Genomic DNA, 20,579 nt, shown 5'->3' with positions numbered 1-20,579 from the left:
TCCTATAAAATCCTATAATTCCGTAAAGAAAAAAAGTTCCTATATAAGGGATTTAAATTTTTGGCAGTGCTCCCTGAACTTCGTAGTTAATCTACTTCTGATATTACAAACTCCATACTTGTTGTGTCCACTTTCGGTTTATCGAACTGGATGCAATATGTATTTATAGGGGGAAGATGGAACAAGGGGGTATATTAGAACACCATTTTGTTATACTTAGCACGTATTGTTTGAAAATGAAGAAATATTTTTCTAAGTTGGTTGCAGCCTACGTTCCCCTAGTAACTTGTTGTTCCTCCAATGTTATTAATATCTACCGGAAACAATCCAATGGTGGGCCCGAGTCATAAACAACTTCCGTTTGCACTCTTACAACCCATTGGAGTATCATTTATCAAACGTGGAAATTGGAACGCTTTCCAAGGTTGCGATGGAACGAATTTTGAGTAATCTGGGAAAACGTGTTGCCTTCATTTTATGAGACACTAGTGGATTTTGCTTTGTTTTTATATAGGCCTACCACCAGTCCAGTCTTGCCACCTAAGTAAGGATTATGATGATGGAGTTATTGCATCTGCAACTAGAAGTTAATAACCTGAAGTACAGGGTATGTCCAAAAACAGAGGGTACATACAGTGAGTAGTTCTATCAATTTTGATGATCGAAAATGTAACTCTATTCTTCTATCTATGAGCAGACGATTTTGAATGTGTCCCATAAGGGATGAATGCACCCACTAACAAATTAAGTTATGAACATTGAACTGGAACGGTGTTTTACCAATGACCCCCTTGTCCTAAACTTAAGGGTCTCTACAATGTTAAGTAAGGGGTTATCCGTAAAATACTCCAATAATATTATAAACGACTGCGCACTCTTTGAGTCTCCTTTCTTTACTTCCTCCATGGACCTATTTACCTAATAGCATAGCTCCAGGTAAAATATAATCAAAACAACTTGTTTACTCATTTCTGATTGGCTATACGGAGAGTTTAATTAAATTACATGCATACCTGTAAATTTATATTGCGACTTTTATAAACTCACATCCTAACTTTTAGGGTATCTGATGCGCCTAGATCTTTCTTATTTTTCTTATTTTTAAACCTATTACCTTGCACGGACTCTATATTTCTAAAGAGAACCAGAAATAATATTTTGCGTTACTAAATTAGTTGGCATAAATATTGGACAACGAAATATTGAATGCATGCACCCCTCTACCAGTACAGTTCAGTTTAGTTCAGTTTCCCCGTCCCCTATACAGGGAACATTTATATAAGGACCATGGAATCAACCACTTGTTGGATGGGAAAAGTTTTTGCTTTTTCTAGTCTGAGCTGGTGGAAGGAATGAAAAATACAAAAACATTTGAGCCAAGAGAGAGGGGGGGAGATAACAATCTGTTTAGTAGACTTAGAATGGGTAAATCTTGAAGTAGAAATAGGTTTATTTATGTTAAAAAAGAGTTTTTTCTAAGGGTGGAATTTACTATACGTTCTCAACTTTGGATATATTTCTTATTAAGTCTTTAAACGTGCTCATTTTCAAGTTTTTGGATGCTTAAATCTCGTAGGTCTACCTAATAAAAACAAAACATTATTTTGATTTATAAAGTGCGCCAAGGCTTAGGGTATTTTAATGCTAAATTATATTATATTAGAATGTTATTTTTATTATTATTTGTTTTGATTTTAATAACAGGGAAGACGACATTTAGGGTGAATTTTCCCCATGTTAACTTTATGGCCCCTGTAGGTTTTTTTACACTGCTTTACATTTGTGTATTGCGTACGAAGATAGCATTTAGGGGGAAATGAGCCCTTGTTAACTCTATGGCCCCTGTAGAAATGTTTACACTGCTGCATTTCAATGTTCAGGGAGAAGCAAACATTCAGGCGATCGTTTAAAATTATTTGTTTAAATAAATTTGTTTATAATTCTATAAATGGTTTTATAAAAAATAAGTAAACTTATAAGAAAAATAAATTAGTTTATAATTCTATAAATGGTTTTATAAAAAATAAGTAAAATTATAAGAAAAATAAATTAGTTTCTAAATTTATAAAAGAATAAGTAAAATTACAAGAAAAATAAATTAATTTATATGAAATATAAATAATTTCCTAATAAAATAAGTTAATTTATATAAAAATAAATTAATTTATAAATAAAAATAAATTAATACATGGTTTAAACCCAATTAAGTATTTAAATAGCTTTCAAGTGACAACATGAATTAATTTATAAAATATAATTATATTGAGCAGATAAATATAAGTAATTTAATTTAATTAATTAGTTATTATAATGATGCATTTAATTATCTTTGGACTGACAATAAGACCATAGCTTCCCCCAACTATTGTAATTTAAAGGAATCTTTCTTTATCCCCCCCCCCCTTAACTGCACTTCCGTTTCCGGTAGGGTGGTTCGCTCCCGGGTAACCCCGTCCCTAGCGGCAATTTCCTGCAACTGAAAATACAAGGAAGCGTTGCTGGTGGCGATACCCGGGTACAATCTTAAGTTCATCTCATCTTGAATATACTTTTAAATAATGCCGATTTATTACCATTTAAATTTGATAAGCAACGTTAAGATTGTATTCATTGCATTTTCAGTTTGACCCGGATTGAATCCGAGTGATAAGCCAATCCAATTTAGAAGTAAAACGGCTTGTGTATCTTTCTCCTAGATATCAAAAATATATATACATTTACTTCATTTATTTATATAAGAAGGAATGCATACAGATACTAGGAATAATTGTGCACGTGCCATTTTCACTTAATGTATCTAGGAGAGCTTTGTGGGAGGAGCTAGCTAGACTTATCATTATGTATGACGAATTTTACCCAAGCGAATAATATAACCTATCTCACTGTATGATGCACCTTGCTCTGCTACCAGCCAATGAAATCAGAGTTAGGAAGACATCAAATTTATTGGTTCTCAAGCCCAAAACATTATTTAAACCAAGGCTTAACTGATTACCGTTCTTTAATTCATCTATCTATGGATATTTTCAGTTTTTTTCTTTGGTTTTTATTATTTTATTTGAGATCAAAGCACCGACGTTAGTCTTGACCACTTGGTTGCCATGGAGATGGGCTTATGTGCACACACTGAGTTTAAGAAGGGTCATGTACACCTTATACCGGAACTAAACTACAATCTCTCTTCTTACCCCCTTTAAAACATTGACGTAATATCCGCTTCTTTTGAAATTGAATATTTAAATTCTCTTAAAATGGATTTTGATATTGTTTGTTTTTTATAAATAGATTTATTTTTTTCGACTTCTAATTACGTACTTCTTATAGTTGGTAGGATTTGATTTTGAACGAGATGCTATATTTGGAAAATATGATAGTCGAGGGACAATCACTCTTGGATTTTTAACCAACTGTCAATTAAGTATTAGCCGGTACAATCAGAAGGGGATAATACTGAAGAAGTGTGACACTCTGTAGAAGTCCTCTTAATATTCATTAGTTATGAAATTACCTGATTCTTTTCAGGCTGACCACCCCACACTTTTTTGTTAATTAAATTTGCTCTCCAGCTCATCAAACTTAATTCAGATGGGTATATAATTATCGCACCGTGCTAGGGTGAATTCTAAAATTACTGTTTGGTATTTACTAAATCCCCATTCGGCAATCAATTAACCCTGCACAAACCTTGATTGTCTTGACGTGGATGGGACAAAAATTAACACACAAGCGCATGCATGGGCCTTGGTTGGCAAATAGTTAAGCAGCGCTAATAGATTAGTAATGATGAGGGGGATCACTATTTACATTGCGTATGTGCATGATTCGGTTTAGTAACCTTGCTATAATAAAAATGTTAATTCTGATGTTGGTTAGGTAGAATCATGTTACAATTACTAATTACCCCTCTTTGTGGTGGTGGTACACTTCTCTCGAAGAAGAGAGCTATTATATACTTCTTTTAACACTTGGGTAGTAGCAACTTGAGTGACGTGTCCCTTGGTAAGATGTACTCTCGCCAATGGGTAACCCATTTCCTTTATTCACTTTGCTTAGTTAGGGGTTTTAGTTTTCGCGTCCGAATGGGACATAAAACAGATTTCTTGATGCTCTCTCCGTGGTCATGGGTCAAGTTAGAGATAGTGTCACGTACATATACTTAATATAATCACTTAACCAGGGAACCGTATCGGGAATTGGTAAGAGTGTCAAACAACACGTAGGTCTAAGCCAACTAAAGGGTCGGTCACTCTGTCCTTTCTTGAGACTTGACCACTGGTGAGTTTCACTAACAGGATGGAAGGAATGTAGCGTAGAAGTCAACTAGAATGGTCAATAGAGAATAAGATAAAATGTCAAGGGTCAACAGGGGAACCTTGTTGCATACGTACTGCAATTTCGTCTGAAACAACTCACCTGGTTGTAATGTATGTTTTTATGTAAGGCAAAGTAGAAAGTTTTGACTAAACTGAATTACTGCATCTTGCAGGCTGATAATCTGGTTTCATTTACCAGCCACAAGGTGTCGCATGTCTACTACAACTAAATCTAATCTATGGGATAATAATAATTACTCCAATTGAAGCAATTAAAATATAATCATTCTAACTCATTAATTAATTTTTCCTGTGTGTCAATTACGCTGCATGAAGGCTCAAAATTCAATATGAATTAACAAATTATGTCACCAATCACCAACCGAATTGGAGCAGTTGTTGGCTACTGCTATTTTCTGCAGCAGGGTATAGAGGAAAATTAAATGTGATGACAAAGATAACTGCATACAGTAATATGTATAATATTAAAGTAGATCTGATTGCAATCACTGATTGGTCAAATTGGTCTACAGACAAATTAACAAGCTAGAGAGAGAGACAAAGAAAGAAATATATAGACTTCCATAAGAAGTTTGAGTACGTCATAGTACTACTTAAGTCCAGTGAAATATGAAATTTATTCATCTCTAAGCCTTGGCTTTTCCCTTTTTTATTTTTTTTCTTTAAGAAACTTTGGTGTTCTGAATGTTGTTCAAACGTTAGGCAACTCGACACTTTCAGAGATTTGCTAAAAATACCTTCAACTGAACTTTAGAAGCTTCCCTCCCTAAGGTGTGTGTTGTGAGGTTTAGAAATGAAAATAAAGTTTTATCGAATGTGAGTGCCCATGTCGTCCCAAGAGTATTTCTACCTACATCGAAAGTTTAATTAATAAATTTGAAATAATCCGGTTAAATCACGTAATAATAAGAGGCAATTAACGCTCAGCGTGTTTACTGACGCGTTCAAAGCTACCTGTCCCCGTCCAATGAAAACCTGGAATCAGAGAAAATGTAGCCTAAGGAATTATAGAGCCTAGACTTTTAAGTAAAATTCAGGGAAATTTCAGGGATATTTTAAACATTTTTGCAATTTTATTTTTTTTATAATGTAGAATATTTCATGGAAATTTCAGGGATACTTAAAAATCTTGGAATTTCAAGTTCATTTTTAAATTGTTGTAAAATTCTTGCAAATTTCAGAAATATTATAAAGAAACTCCTGGAAATTTCAGAGATATTTTAAAAATTAAAGAAATTCTTGGAATTTCAAGGATATTCTTATAAAATTGAAGGAACTTCAGGGATTTTAAAGAAACTCATGGAAATTTCAGAGATATTTTAAAAATTTGAAAAACTCTTGGAATTTCAAGGATATTCTAATGAAATTGAGGGAATTTCAGGGATTTTTAAAATTTTATTAAAAGTCATGGAAATTTCAGAGATATTTTAAAATTTTAGTAAAACTCAGCCCCCAACTAAAAAAAGTCCAATCATGTTATTATTACTCCATCGTATTGAGACACCTTCTGTACCTTAACCTTCTACTCCTATAATTATATTCTCTATGCTGGGGTACGGCCTTTAACAACCAATCAATTATAAGAGACATTTTAAACCAATCAACTCCTCGCTTCCTTTGTAAAATCAAACCGGAACAAGTTATAAAATTCAACTTAACTCTAGACCACGATAATAAAGGTTAATTAACACCTTAAGCCTAACGAAGCTTTTGGTCCCGTCCGACTGTCGTCTAGCTACCTCTCTTTCATAATTCAATCCTTTTGAGGGCGTTTTGGGACGTCAATTTGGGTTGACATTGAAAGGATTATGGTATGTTATTCCGTAATTTAAAAGGCTTTATGGACAAGTATCCCGGGTGGGAGAAATTAAGCTAATTATCTCGTTTTAATTAATATTATTTGTCAGAGGGGGTCATGGGGTATTGTGAACTTTGACCACCAATAACCTTGGATTTCGTGGATGGGAAAATTGGACTAGGAAGTAAATGAATGTGTTCCACTTAAGCTGACTGCAATCATAATTTATGCCAACTAATTTAGTAACGCAAAAAATTATAATAATTTATTTTCTAGTCCATTTTTGGATTATTTACAAAGTACATGCATGCATGTTTGTAGCATAAGTTTATAAGATATGTTTCATGATAAGTATGAAACTCCATATTCTATTCGTAATGCTTACTGAGAGACTTACAGCTCGAGATAACTAGTTCGAGAAGGAGAACGACGGAACCGAGTCAATTGAAGTACTACACTCGGTGGTTAATTAATTAATTTTGCAGGACTTCTTTCACCTAGCTTCTATTTAGTCTGCATTACTAAGCCTTTGACAACAGCGCCTCACCAGGCTTATGTCGCTTTATGACCTACCTAGGGTGTCACTTCAAAATTACAAGCTCCAGTTTCTAAGTTACCAGTGACAAACTTATAAATGGAACATATCTTTTGAACTTATGTTTGTAGTATAACGTTTGTCTGCTGGGAAAATGGGCAACCATGGCGCTATAGAGGGCATTTCGATAGACCGGAAGTAGTCATTAGTTAGTGTTCCTCAGGCGGAAATAAACCCAGCCGCTTCGGGAACGTTACGTCATAATAGGCTGGTTATTTTTGATTGGCTTTTTGTCCTCTACTGTCCAATGCCAATAAAGTACAAGGCGTATAGTTAGAGAAGAGTATGATGTTCTTATCGACAGTTGTAGCTTATCCTGTATTGACTCTAATTCAATGGACAGTGATAGAATGTCCATGGAACTTACATCTTTTTCACTCTGAACCACCACAACCACCACTGCCCCCTTTTTTGTATATAGTCTTAACTTCCGGCGCGTGACCCGCACTCGTGGAACAACCAATTTCTTAGGAAGCAGTCACCGGAAGTAAATCCTTCCGAAGACAGGCTACTTCCGGTTTCCCCTTTCACTTCCCTATAGCTACCCAACTCTAGAATAAATCTAGAAAGATTTTTACATGCAAATAAAATTAAAATTAGTTTTTTTAAAAATATATATGCACACAAAATAATATCCGTTTTTTTCTTTCAAAATAATTAGAAATTTGAATAATAAAACCGTAATCAAAAATTAGATTAAAATTAATCCTTTCGTGGGTTTAATTTTAGTTAAGTTAAATCATTCATTTATCGGAAATAGGTTCAAAGAAGTAATTGTGTTTTTGGATATCGTTGACATCTGCTAATTTGCTTCATTACTTGGGTTCTAATTGTTGTAATCCCAAGTTTTTAGTATCAATGGAAAGCTAAGAAATAGGACTATAACATACTCAAATGATTTTTCTGTATCTCTAATAGAACCAGAGTTACGACTCTCCAAAGTGATTTTTAATAATATTAATATTAATCCTTAGGAGATTTTAGGTTAATGAACATTTTGCTTAATTACTCGGGCCCTAATTGTTGTAACCCCAAGTATTTAGTACCCTTGGAAAGCTAAGAAATAGGACTATAACATACTCAAAGGACATCCCCGTATCTCTAATAGAACCAGAGTATTTTCCATATAACCATACCTCTAACGTTACATTTAAAAATTCCATACATACATACTTCGTATTTAATCTACTTCTATTTAAAACCTGGATAAAATGCGCTATAATTGAATGAAAACGCTGGATAACAGAGTCACTTGTCATTGGAGTTAATACCAATAGGTATACTGTATCTTTAGTGAAAATAAAGTCGAGTAGAAGGTGTGGGATGACATAAGAAATGATAATTCAGTCCCTGAGAGAGAGAGGATGCGAGAAAGGACTTAATCCCATCAGAATCTTGGAGACACCAAGAAAGTAAAATAACTAACTGGATTTAGGACGCCTTTTTTATTAAAACAAAAGACAATATCGTAAAACCAAAAAAAAAAGACGCTGAAAAGCTAAGCTAAGCTAAGCGAGATTTCTTTTCTTTTAAAAAATAATTTCCGCCTACTCAAGGGATATTTATTATTATTTCTTTCTGACTTTTCATTAGATCATTTTCCGTCCAAGACGCTAATATTAATATTCATTATGTTCCTTAATATCTATTCACTATATTTTAAATATTACCAGTACCACTACTACTACAATTAAATCTAATCTAAGGGATAATAATAATTACTCCAATTGAAGCAATTAAAATATAATCATTCTAACTAATTAATTAATTTTTCCCACGGTGTCAATTATATAATTGACACCGTGGGAAAAATTCAAAACATGAATTAACAAATTATGTCACCAATCACCAACCGAATTGGAGGTAATTCTTGGTTACTGTTATTTTCTACAGCAGAGTATAGAGGGAAATTAAATGTGATGACAAAGATAACTGAATACAGTAATATTTATAATATTAAAGTAGATCTGATTACAATCACTGATTGGTTAGTCAAATTGGTGTACAGACAAATTAAGAACTTGCTAGAGAGAGACAAAGTAATATTGAGACTTGATTGGCTGGAGTACGTCCCAAACATGATCATACTAAACACTACTGCTTTATACCATAAGTTCATATGATACCTTCCATTTAAGTTTGTAATGTCTGGTAACTTAGAAACTGGAGCTTGTAATTTTGAAGTGAGTGAGGCAGGTCATAGATTCAAAGGGTTAAGCGACATGAGGCGCTGCTGTCAAAGGCCTAATTAGTAATGCAGACTAAATAGGAGAGCTAGATGGAACTTAAGTCCTGATACAAAATTAATTAACCACCACCGAGTGTAGTAAGTACTTCAATTGACTCGCTTCTGTCGTTCTCCTTCTCGAACTAGTTAATTCGAGCTGTAAGTCTCTAGGAGGTAGCATTACTAACTTGTATAGGTAGTGTCATACTTATCGTGTAAAATATCACTTATAAACATATGCCTTTACGTGATCTTTTTTTCCCGAAAGGTACAGTGCATGAAGTGACGAAAGTCAATATTCAAATTAGAATACTCTAGCAGCTAGCTTTCCCTTTTGAAAGATTGAAATTGAGTGAATAAAAGTCTCGTTAAAGGCGGCTATGCTTTGCCAACCGAAAAAAATAAAGAGAAGTGAAGTGTTACATCACACCCTGCTCTCCGAGATTTCCATTTATTTAGTTTCTTTTTTTTTTCGCCCTTTGGTCAATTGCTTTTCATTGGAATTCCGGCGGAAATAATAAGAACACAAGAGCAGCGAGCGCGCCAAGCTGTAATGCTTTCTCACCACCCAAAGCTTTGGGGAAGAAAAAAAGTGTCGACTAGGCGAGCCTCAAAAACTGCAAAGGAATTTGGTGAATTCCATAGCAAAGTCAGCTATTTATTTTACTACGCAAACTTCCCCGCTTTTTCTTTGATCTGTTCTGAAGAAGGAAGGTGTATATGAAACATCTAAAGTTTTCAACTCAAGACAGAAATTTAGCAAGATTTGTACTACAGGCTCTTTTTTTACTTTCTTGCCAAAAATAGATCTTTTTATTAAGCACGTAGAGTTAAGGCGCTGGAATTTATTGGTTCTCGTCTATTTTAGGTCTTTAAAGGCACGATATTTTTCCGCCATTTTGTTCTTTAAAAACACGTGGATTTTTACTTTCCCGCCATTTTGGTTGTTAAAAACCACGTGGATTTTTACTTTCCCACCATTTTGGTTGTTAAAAACCACGTGGATTTATACTTTCCCGCCATTAGGTCTTTAAAAGCACGTGGAATTATACTTTCCCGCCATTTAGATCTTTAATAGCACGTGGATTTATAGTTTCCCGCCATTTAGTTCATTAAAGCACGTGGATTTATACTTTCCCGCCATTTAGATCTTTAATAGCACGTGGATTTATACTTTCCCGCCATTTAGTTTTTTAAAAGCACGTGGAATAATACTTTCCCGTCATTTTGGTCTTTAAAAGCACGTGGAATTATATTTTCGCGCCATTTAGTCCTTTGAAAGCACGTGGATTTATACTTTCCCGCCATTTAGTTCTTTAATAGCACGTGGATTTATATTTTCCCGTCATTTAGTTCTTTAAAACCACGTGGAATTATACTTTGTATCAAAAAATCCAATAAACAAATCACCCCTCCCAAAAAAAAAAAAAAACTAATCATAATCTTTCAGAAACACGTGGTGGAACGCGATGTAATACACTTTTTCCCGCCAATCTCTCTAATCGTTCCAATGCACGCGAGACCTTTATTTATTATTGGGCACGTGGAATAATTTACCCTCCAACCAAAACCAAAACTAATCATTTGAACAAACACGCGATCTTCTAGGCTTTTACCGCGCGCACCAAAAAATCAAAACACGTGGTGAAGTCCCGCCAAAAATGAAATCATTCCCTATAACTTTGAAAATAAATAACTTCAACGCTTTAAATCAAACTATATTAATTTCTAAACTCGTCAAATTTTGCGCCATTCTGATTTAATTACGAACAGTGCAGGGCGTGTTAGAGTTAAATATCAAATTTCCGTATATCGAAAAGTAAAAACTGGCTTGGTGTAAAAATTTCAAATTTGAAACACTTTTATTATAAAAAAAAATGTTTTCCGGGATCTAATCATAATTGACGCGCGAATCGGGCAACTCCTGACATCTTTCCACGCCATTTAAAAAAAGAAAACTTCATTCTTATATTATTAAAGGTTCTAACCACACCCCATACTATTTTATCTTTAAAGATACTTTTATTATATTTTTTTTATATATCTAACTAAAAATCATACCACTTCTTATACTGGTTTTTGGGAGGGATATGTTGACTGTAGTCAATCCAGGCGGCGCTATCGTAGCCAGTTTTGTGTTAAACTAAATCCTTTCCAGAAAAATCCATCTTCTATTATGTATTAGAATTATAAGAAGCTCATAAATTGAAGTATGTTTTCCCATGGTTGCATTAAAGGGCTAGAGAAATTTGAATTTCCTCTCCCACGTTTCTTAACTTTAACTGCGCATGCGCTCCAGCAGGGTTGCCAATCAGTTATTTGTTATTAGAGCATTTCCCAGTAATTGGACACTGAAAGATAATTACTGAATCGAACTGAATTCTACAAGATTTTCACTCTGTTCTGTTGTAGATAACGGTTGCATTGAATTGCACGCGTCACAAATGACTGGCAACACTTGTTTTGCCGGTCCCCTCAAGTTCAAAGAAAATCCCAAAAATTAGCAATTATTCTGTTGTTTGCAATAACTTGCTTCATTTTTATGAACTTCTAATATGATTATAATTTTTTTGGCTGTATTGAATAAGGGGGTTATATAAAGCTTCCGTGTTCATAGCACGTTTTATTTATAACAAAAAAAAAATTAAAAAATAAAGCGCTACATTCTCAATATAAAAATGGCCCCAGGAGAGGGTGGGGCTAAATTTAAAAGTTCTCCATTTGGGAGAAGAAACTCATTTGCATTTTTTATATAATTTATATAAATATTTTTTATTTTTGGCAATTTTTAATTTAACTTGGGAGTTATGATTTGATTATTTTGGGGATGGCCCCTGAATAAAATTAAATTAGAAATCATTGTCTAAATCTGTTTCTTAAATAAATATAAGTCAGGGACCATCCATTAAATACTCAATACAATCTTAACTCGAAAACAGTATCCCTTGTGGCCAACTAAATGGAGGAGATAGACATTAATACCAACCAAAACAAGTATGAAAGTTACCCCTTAAGCTATTTAAAAACACGATAAACAATTTATATTAATATTGGGTTAATAAACTAGGCTTAGGCTTATATCAGATTTCGTATAGACAGATTTTAATATTTTACGGTCGACTGGTTATTTAATTTTAAATAAAATCAAATCAAACCCGATCTTAAATTATATTATAATATTATTTATAATTTATGTACAACACGCGGATATTAACTCTCGTGAAGGAAAAAAACGGTACATCACGTGACCGCTTTGTTTAAAAAAAAAATAAACATCACGAGACTAGAGATTTATCCTGTCAAGGTTTTTTGTAAGTCTAATTTAACAATAGAACATTAATATATTTTTTTTATGGTTCATCTTAGCCCTACTTTCAATTAAATGGTTGTATTTATATAAGGAAAAATACGACGCTATCATCTTCTCTAAGGTGACCTAATTATGTACTGGCTATTAAATATTAAAGATAATTTTATAAACGGTTTAATCAGAAGGGGATAATACTGAAGAAGTGTGACTGCACTCTGTAGAAGTCCTCTTAATGCTTTAGTTATGAAATTACATGATTCTTCCTGGGCTCATGGCACCATCTTTTTGTTAATTTGCTCTCCCGCTTATCAAACTTAATTAAGATGGGTATATAACAATCGCATGCACCGTGCTGGGGTGAATTCTAAAGTTACTGTTTGGTATTTACTAAATCCCCATTCAGCAATCAATTAACCCTGCACAAACCTTGATTGTCTTGACGTGGATGGGACAAAAATCCTGCAAAAGCGCATGCGCATATGCGCCTGGGTTGGCAAATAGTTAAGCAGCGCTAATAGATTAGTAATGATGATTGGGATCACTATTTACATGGCGTATGTGCATGATTCGGTATTTAGTAACCTTGCTATAATAAAAATGTTAATTCTGATGTTGGTTAGAAAGAATCATGTTACAATTGGCCATATGTCTAATCAGCGCCACTAGCGGATGGTCTGAAAACTACTCCCATAGAGACTAGGTATATTTAAGCGGGTTTGCAGAATTTCCGCCAGGTGGCTCGAACGCCGCGCCATCTGACGGAAATTCTGCAAACCCGCTTAAATATACCTAGACTCTATGGGAGTAGTTTTCAGACCATCCGCTAGTGGCGCTGATCAGGAATAAGGCTAATTACGAATTATCCCGCTTTGTGGTGGTAGGTACACTTCTCTCGAAGAAGAGAAGTATTATATACTTCTAAAGATGATAGATATGGTTACAAACAATCAAATGGACAGAATTATTAAGAGGCGTCAGTGACGTTGTAGTAAGTTCTCAAGCCCGGTATACCCACAAAACCCTCGTAGATATTAACATAGGATATCTATATTTTGGGGACGCAATGATTACAATTAGCTGTATGCATTCCTGTCAAACAATATTCCCGCTTATTAAAATTAAAATTATTTACTAGGATATATTTTACTTTAATAATTTATATTTAAACTTTTTTCAAACAAAATAAAAATATCTTAAAAAAATAACCACAAAGTTTACTGCAAGAAAAAATAAAGACAACCTAAACTAAACTTGTTCCTGATAATATCAATATGATCTCTTTCAAATTTACGTCATGCAGTTTAAACAAGTGTACGAGAAAAAAGCAGATTAATATTTATTTTTTATTTTATTATTTAAGCCTTGCCACGCAAATTGTATCTCTAAACCTAGGAGGAAAGATTAAAGATGGAGTAGTAATCTCCATACCTATAACCAACCATAAGTTTATAAGATATATTACGTGATAAGTATGAAGACACTACCTATACTATTCGTAAAGCTACCTCCTAGAGACTTCCAGCTCGAGATAACTAGTTCGAGAAGGAGAACGACGGAAGCGAGTCAATTGAAGTACTTACTACACTCGGTGGTGGTTAATTAGTTTTGCAGGACTTCTTCCATCTAGCTCTCCTATTCAGTCTGCATTACTAATTAGACCTTTGACAGCAGCGCCTCATGCACCAGGCGTACGTCGCTTTAAATCGAATCTATGACCTACCTCATTCACTTCAAAATTACAAGCTCCAGTTTCTAAGCTACCAGACTTATGGATGGAACATATCTTATGAACTTATGATTGTACCAAAGGTAGGGGTCGTGCTAGACGTACTCTGGGAGACTCATTACCGCCCAGCAACATTACAACTCCATTTCACCATTTCCTCCAAGGCCCAACTTAAGTTTCCAGACTAGCAGAAAAACTCTCAGACAATATTAGGCGTGGAAAACCAAAAATACTTTATCGGGTTCTTTAACCTTTAAGCGATATTTCGATCGGATAACTAACTATAACACCGGTGACGGCACACCACGTTAATTTCCTATGCGATTTAATGTACCCTCAGGCTAATGGCTGCCATTACCTGTAATGATCATTTCAAAATTAAGGTACTATTTGTATTAAAAGGGGTTTAAATGTGTTGTAAGAATAGGGGTATGGAATTTTGAGTGTGGGATGAGTGACCATCGTCTCATCTCCATACATACGCCCTAGATTAGTTGTAATGAATTCATTTAATTTATTTGTGAATATTTAAGTTTAAATCTTATAAATGGGGTTTAAAACTGTTACTGAACTGAACTGGTAGAGGGAGCATTTGTGCTTTGACCATGTGCAAAAATTAGGGAGCCTAGCGGTCCTATAATTCCTATATTAAATCCTATATTTTTGAACATGTCCTATTATATATTATCACCTATAATTTCATGAAAGGTCAGGATATAATATCCTACTATATTTTTTACTTAGTTTGGGGGAAGTTTTCGTTTATAGTTTAGCATCAAATTTATCCTAAAATTTAATTGGCACTTTTTATGATCGAGATCACATTTGACTAGACATGTTCACCGAAATTGCTTCAAAGGCTCGCTCAGGATTTTTAAATTATATTATATCATTTAATTTAATTAAGTTCCTCTGAATTTTCAAAGTAAAATCCATATTTGTTATATTTTTAATTTACTTTAGATTTTTCTACACATATAGTTTAAGCCAAAATAGTATTATATGTATAAGATCATAAGTTTTAGTCCTATATTTTCCTATAAAAACACATGATTTTTTTTTCTTATAAAATCCTATAATTCCTGAAAGAAAAACAATCATTCATGGTAGAATGAAGTTGATCAATGTTCTCAGATGGATGAACGCCTAGCTAGCTATAGCTATCTCTTAGACCAGTTATACGAATAATAACTTTTTTAGAACTTGTTAGACAGTGAGATCTTCCAAGTCTGATAAGAAAAGGAACTATTCCTCAATTAGCGCATCGCCTATTTAAGATTCATCCAAAAACCGCCTTAAGGCGAGCGTTTTTTTAACCAAAATGTAGATGTACCCGATCCTGGCCTAAACTAATTATTATTCATAAATAGGTGAAATATATTTTGAAATCTTTTTTAAAGAATATTTAAAACATTACAAATTGTTGTTATTATTATAAAAACAAAATGGAATTTAATTATTATTAGATAAACCTAGGCAAGGATAGACCAGGGATAGATTTAATTTTAGAAGTAGGAATGGATTGAACGGTTAGTATTTACTTCAGTTATTCCGACTCATAGCCCACCCAGTATAGAGCCCCTCCCTCCAACACGGATAACGAAAAGTTTAAATTATCTTATTGGCTCACTTAAACTACGTTTTGATGACGTTGCTGACGCGGGGACGGCGAAAAATACTACGTAATTACTTTTTACCTCTGTCGCTATGACCCGCCCCGCCTCTTCTTTCATAAAGTGGAAGGGGGTCAGGGACTTTGACGCGCGCCCAGATATTACTCTGTTCTCCATTCCTACTTCTAAAATTAAATCTATCCCTGGTGAAACTTTGCAGGTGTAATTTTTGGTTTGGTAATTCAATACATGACGGGTTGGCACGCGATGATTGTCATTTCGTGCGTAAAACGGTAAAAACGCGTAATTCCTCGCTTAATTTGAAGGAATTTGATAATCCGATATCATTATCAAGGACATATACCTATAATATACGAATGGCACATGTTAAAAACAAATCCCAAGACACTTAAGTTCCCAAAAACGCAGTGTGTAAGGCTTAAGATTTATCCTAAAGCAGTTAATAGTATTAGGCTTAACATTAACCCTAATGCAGCGTATTAGCCTTAAAATTAGCCCTAATGTGGCGTATTAGGCTTAAAATTAACCCTAATGCAGTGTATTAGGCGTAACAGTAACTCTAAATGCATTGTATTAGGCTTAACAATAACCCCAAACATTTGATATCACATTAAAAATAAATTTGTTTCCTCACCACCATCATAATAATAATTCAATGTTCTACATAACATTTGTATGTAAGGAATTTTGTCCGAGGTTAGTTTGTCTTCTAATTTAAATGCAATGAAGAATAAGGCTGTTTGAAGAATGGAAACTCTTACATTTCGATACCTTTCACTGTATTAGCTGTAAATCACTAGATATCTTATGATTTAACAACAGTGAAGCTTCAGTGAGTACGAAATTATTAGAGCATTTCATGTTAGTCACGCGAAGGGTAATTATTATATCTATGAGAATGGCGTGGGTTACGGCATTGTAATTACCAGGAATGCATACAGCTACTAGTAATCATTGTGATCCCATGTTAATTTCTATGCGGGTATAACGGGCTTGAGAATTTACTACACATCGTCACGCCTATTGATAATTCTGGTGGCGTCTTTCTAACTGCGATTTCAAATGTTACAGTTGGTAGTAGCAACGAGAGTTCCTAGGCATGCGCACAATGCGCAAGGTGCAACAGGAAGCGAGATAGGTTATATTATTCGCTTGGGTAAAATTAGTCATACATAATGATTAGTCTAGCTGGCTCCTCCCATAAAACTCGCCTAGATACGTTGAGTGAAAATGGTTTTCACGTACACTATGATTCCTAGAAGCTGTATTTATTCCTGGTATGTAGCCCGGGGTTGTCTCAGGACCTATATAGTCTTGCAAATAACTGTCTGGAAAAAGTAAAGTACGTTTTTTTGATCGGAATGTTAATATGTCCAAGTTTTATTTTCTCGGACACTTCAAAAAAGATGTGCGCAGAAGCGGAACCGTCCGTGAGTACTTTAAGGAACGAGAAAATGTCTTATGACGAGTTGACAATTATTTAAATCGCCATAAGTAACATACCATTTCATAAGTATGTTCAATACCTGACGTGTGACGACAACATTCTGTAGCTTTACCTGATAAATACCAATTAAAATTTTGGGATGTATAATTTAACTTTTCACGTGTATATATTCTATCATAAGTTTATAAGTGATATGTTACATGATAAGTACGACACTTCGTAATGCTACTTACAGCTCGAGATAACTAGTTCGAGAACGACAAGGCAGAATTGAAGTACTTACTACACTCGGTGGTTAATTAATTAATTTTGCAGGACTTAATTCCATCTAGCTCCTATTTAGTCTGCATTACTAATTAGGCCTTTGACAGCAGCGCCTCTGTTTTAATTGCTAATTTAATTAAGGTAAAAATCACGTATCTCTGTCTATAACTCCAATATAACAATAACAAAGTTGTCCACGTGGATTTCAAGACATACATACGACCTTTTGACATTTTTAAAGAATTCGTACTTTTATAGTAACACACCCTAAATCAAGTTTTTTTTTCTTTTTTTAAAACTTATATATTTTTGAATGAAGTTCATCAATTATAGTTGATAAGTAGAGCCTAAACCTTTATACAAGCCCCCTTACAGCAAATTTACTTCAGTTTACGCCCTTTCTCTTACAAAATAAAATTGGACCAGTTTATTTAAATCAGAACCACATACTTCAATGGTATTAGTATTTTTGCATAAATTAACTTTTCGTTATGTTTTTTTTAAACTCCGCTAGATTTAAAAATTTCTAAAACGTCTATAAAACTTTACCTTGAACTAATTTGAAATAATCTGTTTGATTTTTTTTTTTTAATTTAACTTATCGGGTCTTCGTATAACTTAAATTGCAATCTTAAATACAAATTAATTTAACCGCAAAAACCGGTTTTTTAATAAGAAAATCGAAGCATTCTGAGGTTAGGACTAACTTTAATTTTTTTCTCTTAAAAAGAGTCAAAAGTGTTCATCTTATACCTAAGCTTAAACAGCCTTGAAAGTTTAAACTTTCAAAATTTTAATTGATAAATATATCATAAGACTTTTTAAAAGTATCTCCACCTAGAAAAAAGAAAAAAAATGTGATGTTTTTCAACTTAAATTTAACACTAAACTGTTTAATTTATATCTAAGCCTAAATCTTAGTCTGATCTGTCGTCTGCTTTACGTCTAATTTAAAGGTGATTTTTTTGGACTTAGTTATGTCAAATTTGCTTGCGAAAATTGGTAATTTACGCGGCAAAGATTAGGCTACCTATTATAAAACTTTAAATTTAGGCTTAGTCATGAGTTCATGACCCGGAGCTCTGTCGTCTGCTTAAGTATAACACGTGACCATTGTCGCTTGAATTTAAACAATTTGAGTCGACGCAAAACATTTATAACCATACAAAAATCTTAAAACAACCTTGATTTCCCGTGAAATTCCGGTAAATTCTATTGAAATAAACCCAATTCAAGACTGCAAATGCAACTGGTGATAACTACGTCACGTATACGCAAAATTAAAGAAAAAAAAACAATAAAAATTCGCGAATCAAATTTATTAAATCATAAACGTATAAATTTCGTTTGGATATATTTACAATCTGATAATAACTTTTTAATAACGTTAAAAACCCTATTAATGCCTTGAAAACCTAACCAAAGCAAGACTGAATCTTTATATAAATCTATTTAATTAGATATATTGAATTTGACAGTTGGCAATTTTATTGAACATTCGCACTAGCGATATTAAATTTTTTTTATCGTTGAAAAAACTGATTCTGCGTAATTTTGCATAACCTCGAAGATTAAAACATTACGTCATCGTAATATCATGCCAGTAAAACCATTTACCAGTCCCTGCTATCTTGAGAGATACAATTTGATAATAAAAATGCACTGGCTGTCAAAACATTTTGAAATAAGTTGCAAAATTTGAATCTCGTCAGCTTGTTTAAGTTTACCAGATCAATTAATTATAATTAATTTCATGGATTTAGGCTTAACTTAAATTTAAGAATATTAATATTGCTATATTAATTTGAATTTTGCCCCATTGCTAAATTAAATTTAGCTTGAAAATGAAATCTGATTAACCTTTTGACATTTAATTAATATAAAATTAATTAAATTGCAAAGTTATTTACGATTTAGTCAATCAAAACTTAAAATAAAACATAAAAATTCATTTAAGAAAATTTAAAAATAAAAATAATTAAATTAAACTTACCAATTAAAGTTAATTATCCATTGAAGTCCACTGAATCGATGTAAACAACAAACTCGATCGCGCAGTTAATGTAACAACACACGTCAATCAACCGAACGTAATTAATATCTTAATACTAAATTAATTATTTACAATTAACTGTCAAGTTAGTACTAATTTGTGTCGACACGAAATACAAATACACCCCGTAAATAATTAACAGTAACTACTCTGCCAATTAAAAATAATTATTTAATTATAATTAAGTATTTAAAAATTAATTTAAAAAATTAAATTTGCAAAATTTTCAATTTCGGTCCGAGTATGACCACGTGGCGATCCGAAAGATATCTTGGAAAATCCCCTAGTAAAGTGCTCCGATTTTTGAGTTTGAAATTCCCGTTACTATTTTACAAGATTTCTTTTCCCGCTATCTCTGTAGCAGCCCACTTTTTTCAGTATTCTAACCCCTTTTGCTCGCACCGATCTGTTTTCTCCGCCTCCCCAAAGAAACCTTTCTTTCCCCCCTTTAATTTTGATATAGTTTTTACAGGAATACATACAGCTACTAGGAATAATTGTGTATACCCATGTTAATTTCTATGATGTCGGGTTTTGTGGGTATACCGGGCTTGAGAACTTACTACACGTCGTCACGACGCCTATTTATAATTAAGATGGCGTCTTTCTAACAGTACGATTTCAAATGTTACAGTTGGTAGCAGCTCGAGTTCCTAGGTGCAGCAAGATAGGTTATATTATTCGCTTGGCTAAAATTCGTCATATATAATGATTAGTCTAGCTAGCTCCTCCCACAAGAAGTTACCCAGATACGTTGAGTCAAAATGGCTGGCTACACAATCAATGATTCCTAGTAGCTGTATGTATTCCTGTTTTTAGTGATGTAGAGCTACACTCTACTCACAAAATATGAGGTGAAACCTTTTAAACAACCTTCTCTCGATTCACTGGGTTAAGATGAATTTCCTCTTTCTCTCTCTCTGTCTCTGTCTTTCTCTCTCTACCTCTCTTACCTGAGAATTTAGTTTCCCGTTATAAGATAGCTAGCTACCTTGTGATGTAAACAAGACTTCGCGGAAGAGTCTTGCGCTTTAAACACTGTTGTAGTGTTATTACTGTAAAAAATACTTTGGGTTCTTGGCCTGTCTCTCTGTAAGTAACGTTTTATCTGTTACGTAGTGTAGATGGCGCAAAATAGAGTTCGTCTGTCTTTCTGTATTTAACGTTTTATCTGTTTTTAGTGTAGATGGC

At 33.6% G+C, this 20,579-nt stretch overlaps 1 protein-coding gene across 1 annotated transcript in view; it reads right to left on the bottom strand.

The window, feature by feature from the left end:
- The window catches only part of dimm (basic helix-loop-helix family member dimmed), a 71,399-nt gene extending 51,725 nt beyond the window's left edge, over positions 1–19,674 (bottom strand). Inside the window, exon 1 of the mRNA XM_089846673.1 lies at positions 19,329–19,674. The gene's annotated coding sequence lies outside the window, so the exon portion shown is untranslated. The remainder of the gene's footprint in view (positions 1–19,328) is intronic.
- Positions 19,675–20,579: the final 905 nt, after the last annotated feature.

Source organism: Phalangium opilio, unplaced genomic scaffold (genome assembly GCF_054372755.1).
Source record: "Phalangium opilio isolate 3A_F unplaced genomic scaffold, DU_Popi_V2 ptg000081l_1, whole genome shotgun sequence".
Classification (NCBI taxonomy): domain Eukaryota; kingdom Metazoa; phylum Arthropoda; class Arachnida; order Opiliones; family Phalangiidae; genus Phalangium; species Phalangium opilio.
This window is presented reverse-complemented; position numbering and strand designations above follow the sequence as displayed.